General features: G+C 34.8%; 1 protein-coding gene across 1 annotated transcript in view; it reads left to right on the top strand.

Annotated features, from left to right (window-relative positions):
* The window catches only part of PPFIA2 (PTPRF interacting protein alpha 2), an 88,735-nt gene that overhangs the window by 2,756 nt on the left and 78,387 nt on the right, over positions 1-7,592 (top strand). The gene's annotated exons all lie outside the window — the stretch shown is intronic.

A 7,592-nucleotide genomic window follows, 5' to 3' on the forward strand; every position in this document is an offset into this window, starting at 1 on the left:
ATGTATTTATATATTATAATTGATACAAAAAGAATATGTGGTATTTCTTGAAATGGTGAAATATATACTTGGCCTTTTGTTTATTTGTTTGTTTTTTTGGTGCCTTCCAATATATATATTCTTTCTTCTGAAATCTCTTTTTATCATCTTGGTTATTCTTGATTATGTTTCGATGTCCCCCCTCTTATCCTTCTATTTAGCTTGGCAATAGAGTTAAATTATTGGGAAAAGATTTACCTCCTACCTCCAATGGAAAGTGCTGAATGGGTGACACAAATTTCTTAGTGTCTCTTTTGGTTTCTCAAATAAAGTAAGGACCTAACCCCTTGGCTTTAGCTTCCTGCATTAGCACAGAAAGATTTTTTTGTCTATGGTATACATGTTTGCGGATTTAAGACTGTAGTATTATTCAAAAATGTCTTTCTTGACCTCCACAGTGTGAAACCCACACAGAGCATCAGAATCTCCAGGAGACTGATGTGCAGCTAGCTGAGTAATTAAGTGTTGTTCAGCAGGAGAATTATGTCCTCTTTGAAACTGTATTTCTCAGGAGAGGACCCTCCCCTAAGCTATAAAATAATATTGTTGCCTAAGGAGAAAAGAAGGAAGCTGATTATTTTTGGATACAAAATATACTTCCCAAGACATTGTTTTAAAGGTCTGTTTTATCTTATTTAACAACTGGTTATAGTCTTTATATTCTCAAATTATTTGCAGTTTTAGTGTATTACAGTGTAATTCATAGTGGTGTCATTATTTTAAAATATTTATTTTGCTAACATAGTAAATAATTTTGCTCATCCATACTTCAACATACACATTAATCTTAAAAAACAAAACGCAAACCCGTTGCTGCTGAGTCGATTGTGACTCATAGCGACTCTGTAAGACAAAGTACAACTGCCCCATAGGGTTTCCAAGGAGCGACTGGTGGATTCGAACTGCTGATCTTTTAGTTAGCAGCTAAGCTCTTAACCATGGTGCCACCAGGGCTCCACATTTATCTTAGGTTCTATAATTTACTTTTTCGTTTCAAAGTGTATTTAATCCACTCTTTCACTTAGATTTTTCTATTTACCTTTGATGGGAAATTACTGAATCATGGGCAAAATTACCAACAGTGTTCTGTCAAAATCAGGGTATCAAAGATGGATTTTAAAGTCTAGAAACATAGACTTTGTTGCCCATTTTAAGTATGTGTTTCAAGGTAAGAACAGATGAGAAGGGGATAAATGACATATACACTGCTAGTTCTCAACTCCATCCAAGTTAGACACTAGCAAAGCTATGTGAGATCACATCACAGATTTGGGAAGATCCCTGAGCTATGGAACAACAAAGGTAAGGAGTTAACAAAACCAAAGTCAGCAGCATGGAAGGATTGCAATACTGTTGAGGAAGACAAGAACTAAAAAGCTATATTTCTGAAACTACGAAGAAGCTACATAGAAGATTTATCAAAGCTTTTGGAGAAACAAAGAATACAAGATCTTTATTGAGAATAAGACTTAAGGAAATAAAAAGGAAATACAAACACAAGTAGGTTCCAGAAAACTGTATTTATACTAGAAGAAAATGACCATGTGCATCAATACTACTTCGGTTAAGGGGTATGGGCTCAGGTCTACCTTTGAGCTGATAGGTGTATCCAGGTTGTGATAGGAATACCGCTAAAACTTATCAAACCCAGGGACCACAACCTAATCATGATGATTCATGCATCAAAAGAAACTAGGAAAGCATCTCTAGTGATTATGATCTAAAGTGTTTGTCTGAAGAATTCAAATACAAAGGAGCATGGCCAGTGTTCTTTCTTCTACCAATAAAAATAGAAATAGAAGATAAGAAAGAATCGTAGGAAAAGCAATATGGTAGAGAATGATGGTGTCTAATAACCAAATTTGAATATTTGAACCATGGTCTAAGATTTTGAATGTCTTGGTTAAAAAAAGAATTTAGCTCACAAGGGCAGAGAAATATAAGTTAATCAAAGTCCCGTAGGGTTTCCAAGGCTGTAAATCTTTATGGATGTAGACTACCACATGTTTCTCCTGTGGAATGGCTGGTGGATTTGAATCATCAATCTTTCAGTTAGCAGCCGAGTATTTTAACCACTGCACCACCAGGGTTCCATAACCCAAGATTACCCATTGCCATCAAGTTGATTCTGACTCATAGGGACCCTACAGGACAGAGTAGAACTGCCCCCTAGGGTTTCCAAGGAGCAGCTGGTGGATTTGAACTGCTGACGTTTTGGTTAGCAGCTGAGCTCTTAAACAGTATGCCACCAGGGCTCCAACCCAAGATTAGCAATCTTAAATACCTTTATATGAAATACGATAAGGAGGAGGAAAACTGCATAAATAAAATTGAAAATCTTTACTTGGTTTCATCAAGATAGATGAACAACAAGGAAGAAATTCTTAATAATTTACATAGGAAATTTGGAGAAGGGATATTGTTTGAAGAGTTAAGGTAGTAAGAAAAACTTCAGATACAACAAATCAGTCCATATTAGTGCATGTGTAACCCCAAGCCATGTAGAATCAAATTCAGTATGTGCATAGTCTACTTTTACAAATATGTTTCTAGCAGAGGCAGTATAAATATGGAAAGCCCCAAACCAAAGGAAACAGCACACTACAAATTATTTGAATAAAACTATCAGGAACCAACAAAAATTATTTTATTTTAAAAATGTATTATAACATGCTTTAGAAATGGTTGATGAGTTATTTGTTTGATTAAAAAATCACCACAGAGAAAGGTATGGTAGTAATAGGTGATTTCAATTTTTCAGATATCTTTGGGAAAATTCATTCTGCTCTTATCAGTGGGTTTGACAGTTCTTGCTCACCGTTTTATCACCAGTAATATAAGAGCAGGATTTGCAAACTAAAATGTCTACTAGGGGCAGAAGTTTATGGAAAAGGTATAGAATAATAGAGAGTGATAAAGACTGTGATGAATCAGTGATCACTTATGTTTCTATTTAAAGCATTCAAATTCGGTTTTAAAATACTATGCAGGAAATGCAAACATATATATGAGCCAAGTTCACCCTGAAGGCCACAATTGAATTTGGGGAGATTCTCCTGGCAGAAGAAGCTTTCTTTCCAGTGGACTTAGGAATCTTGTTTTAGTCTTCCTCTCTCTTGACTCTTTTATTTTCATATACACTCTCTTTTTATTACAAGTCCCGAGATAAAAATATGCATAAACAGGTTTGGTAATGGATGGAGACAGCTGAGTCAATAGTTACTTCTGCTGACTCCCTGAAGCATAGATTCAAGATGTACTAGCATCCTGTTAAGACTTACCAGCTAAATGACCACAGCCTTTATTTTTTTATGATTTATGCATTCAGTTGTGATAAATCTCTGATATTTCCATTAATATTTAAGCATGCACCTATCTAATCTTCATTTTAAAAGTCATCACTTGACCCTGTAATCTTCCCCAGCTATTGACTTATAGTTCTCATACTCTTAACAGCCAAGCTTAAATGAGTTGTCAACATCTGCTGTTTTCACTTCCTAACCTGTCAGTCACTTTTCAACCTATCACAGCCTGACTTCCATACCCACTACTACTAAACCTCTTTTTAAAAAGTTCAAGTCTTACCTAACATGGAAGATTTGCTAGGACAATGATGGCTAGGGGTTGCCACAGCAATTCAGGGGAATAGTAACACATTCACGGTTGTATTTCTGACAATATGAACTTAATGAGGAAGAATTAATCTATCTGCCATGGGAGTTCTCTGCCTAAAACAGATTTTAAAAGGTTGGTACAAAAGCTGGAGAGAGAGAATATAACAGTGGATATAGCAAGTGTTATTGAAAAATTGCGCATTCCAAAAAGGGAAGTATTAAAAATTGTATTATTATTTTTGTTTAGTTATTTAATTTTATAATGTAAATAAAATGAATGAAAGGAGGGTTTAGCTGATGTGAACAGGATATACAAATAAGTAGAACTATTTAAAAACTCTCATTCTTGCCTGTACCTGCTCACTTGAAGAGAAATATTTCACTAAGAAAGAGGCATTAAGAAGAAGGCACTGAATTCCAAGAGCGCTTAGTCATTATTTTGAGAAAAAAAGTCTAGTTATTCCAAAATAATTTATTTATTCCTACTTTGAGTGAATAAGCATATGTTGAGCAACTTAAGTGCATATTATGAACCTTGTCTTTTAGGAAAATGGCTAAAGCGTAGAATAGCTATTGCAGCAAAGAACTTGCAGTTTAGTAAGACAGATAGTACATAAACATACATAAACCTTTATATTTAAAACAAAACAAAATCTTCAGTATCTTTCTGGCCTAGAAAAGTTTTACTTGGTACATTGTCTATCCTGTCAGGACAACTAGGAAGAGAGGTTCAGAACCCCAAGATCCAAGATTATGCATCTGTAAGTGAAATCCTGATTAGCTTGACTTTTAATTTTATTTGACAGTATTAACCTATTTTGAAACAAAGCAAATTAAGCTGTGTTAAAAATAGCCCTGTCAGGTAAGCTTCTTTGTTTCTTTGACAAAGTTACTTGATAACAGATAATGAAAAGCAGGTAGCGAGCTAAGACTCATAACATCCCTGTGCACGAGACAGCAAAATGGGGCCCAGGTGATGAAACAATCAGGTGGGATTTATAACTGGATAAATAATCCTCCCCCAAAAGTGCTGAGAAGTAGAATGATGCTGATAATAGGAGTGGAGTTAAAATTGAAGGAAGGCTTCTAGTGGTATGATTAGGACTCGCTCTGTTCTTTATCAACATATTCCCTAACCATCTGGGCATAACATTTTGACAGTGCATGCAGCTGACTTATGGATTACTTATGGTGACAGGAATCGTAGATGAAAAAATTTGAATTACATCTCAGCTATGGGGTTGCTATGAGTCGGAATCTACTTGACTGCAACAGGTAAATTGTTTCTATAGAAACAGGTAGATTTTTTATGTAGAAAAGGATCTGCTGGCAAAAATATTTGATTGGACCAGCATGCTCAGGAGCAGTCCTGTCTCCAACACTTGACTCCTCAAAAACCTTGCAAAATTAAGTGTACATGGGCAGTAAAATAGCTTGGAGAATTTCAGTAAGAGCAAGAATGATGGCGTACGCATGTGCAACCACTAGGGGGCCACCGACAAAGTAATAAGCAATGTATTGTCTGAGTACTACCCTGAATCATGAGACTCAAAGCCTTCCATGCATAAGCACCTCAGCCCATGAAAGGGGTAGAGTTAATGATGCGCTATTCCACATGGTTTCCTAATAGATCTACAGAGTGAGCAACCCCTGGCTTTCATAAGCCAGTGTTTTCTCAGAGGACGTTCTTGCCATTTTGGGAATGACAAGCTATAAGATTCTCCTGCTTACTGAAGGATATTTAGAATCCTTTTCCTCTTCCCAATATATACCAGCTGCACTTTGTAGTCGTTTGACATCCAACAGTGCCACCCCCACCCTAACATACACAAATATCTACATTCCCCTCTGGGGACTGATACTGTCTCCACTGAGAACCACTGGTATACAGCATTGCCCAAAAGAAACATAATATAAGCCACAAATGCATAATTTTAAATTTTCTGGTAGTCACGTTAAGACAAGTAAAAAGAAACAGGTGAGATTAATTTTAATAATATATTTTATTTAACACAACATATCCAAATATGGCCATTTCAACATGTAATCTTTATAAAATTATTAGATATTTTATATTCTTTTTTTTGTACTAAGTTTTCAAAACCTGGGGTGTGTATTTTACACATACAGTAGTTAATTTGGACTAGCCACATTTCAAGTGCTCACGAGTTACATACGGCTAGTGACTACTATATTGCTATAGATGAAACCATCCCTGAAGTCCACAGACACTTACGATCCCACTGGCACCTAGACAAGAATGAGGTAGACTCTCACCAGATTTAGATAACCGTGATAGAGTAAAAGATTTCTTAAGCTGGTCTGATCGAGGTCACCCTTTCCAGTTAGCTGGTCATATATGCTGAAAAATGAAGCTAAGATCTGTAGGAGAGTTGAATCAATTCTGTGAGTAAATGTCCTTCTTATTCAGAAATGTTTTAATTGGGCTGAAAAAAATATGTACTTGCTAAGGCTTTGCTCCTGTTAAAGGGTTATTGTCATTGCCTTGTGCCATCAAGTAGACTCTTACTCATAATGACCCCATGTGACAGAGTAGACATGCCCCATAGAGTTTTCTAGGCTGTAGTCTTTACGGGAGCAGATCACCAGCTCTTTTTCCCACAGAACAGCTGGGTGGGTTCAAACTACCGACCTTTCAGTTAACAGCCTAAAGCTTAAGTGTTGTTTTACCAGGTCTCCTTGCTAAAACGTACTGTCCTGCATGTGATGCTCAGTAATATTTTTACTTGGTATGTTCTTAATACCATTTTCTATTCAGCATTTTCAAACATGGTATGGCCCTAATTCTATACTAAATTCTTTGAATATGAAAGATGTTACTCCTCAGCTCTTCATCCTTTTTATTTTTATAATTTTGTTTATGAGAAGAAAATTTTAGTATCTATTTTTCTGAATCTAGTTTTGACTCACAAAACTCTTCTAGAGCTTTTTTGTTTCTCTTCTAGAGCTTTTATCATTTTTAAAAAGTTCCTTTTCTCTATTAAAATGTTGTGTTCTTAAAAAAATTTAAATCACAATTTAGATATCCTCCTTTTATTGCTCAGAAGAAGTATAAAAATCCTGATTCATCCAGTCACCTAGTAGTTGAAAATGTTTCATAATTTATTGAACGGGTCTACCTCATCAATCTCCAGTTCCTATATGGACTGATCAAGAATTTTATAACTTCTAATTGAATCATTAGTTTCCTTATACATTTTAAGAGAACAGATTTATTGTTACTTGCAGTTTGTGAATAATAACTTACTGATCTACAGTAAGGCAAATGCACAAATGAGAAAAATAAAATGAAAATATTCACTCACTGTGCATAACAGAAATTCTTACATTTAAAAAAATGATTCCTAAGAGTACTTTAGTTAGCCAGTGCATGGTTTTTCTAATGACATCAACAATGAAATTATTATTTCATGATAAGAAAATTTCATAATTAAAGCATTAGTGGCACATATGTACACTATAATTGAATAAAATAAATTTTGATTTTCAAACTCCAAATCCCTGAGTTAGATCTAGGCAGCAATCAACGTGTTTTCAATTAAAAAGGACTTTCTTATAATTATTCAGTTCACTAATGTGATTTTCAGGCTATGAGATATTTATATCAATACATATTTATATTAATATTCCTAGAATGAAGAGAATTGAATCTTACAAATTATTTGCTAAATTATAAAAAACAGTAGAAACAAAATTTTCCTCTGATCTTTCTGTAAGATACTTCATTCTGCCCAAAAGCAACCTTACCCTGGTCAAGTTCTGCAAATGTTAAATAAGGATATGTCAGTCACAATGACAGGAGATGAATGTTGTCTTTAATGTTTCATATTAATTGATACTTTGGTGAGATTTTACGGTGTAGTCTTTGTAAAAATTAGTTTAAATCTTTCTACCTAACTGGAGTTTAAATCATATATA

This window comes from Trichechus manatus, unplaced genomic scaffold, assembly GCF_000243295.1.
Source record: "Trichechus manatus latirostris isolate Lorelei unplaced genomic scaffold, TriManLat1.0 scaffold00125, whole genome shotgun sequence".
NCBI lineage: Eukaryota > Metazoa > Chordata > Mammalia > Sirenia > Trichechidae > Trichechus > Trichechus manatus.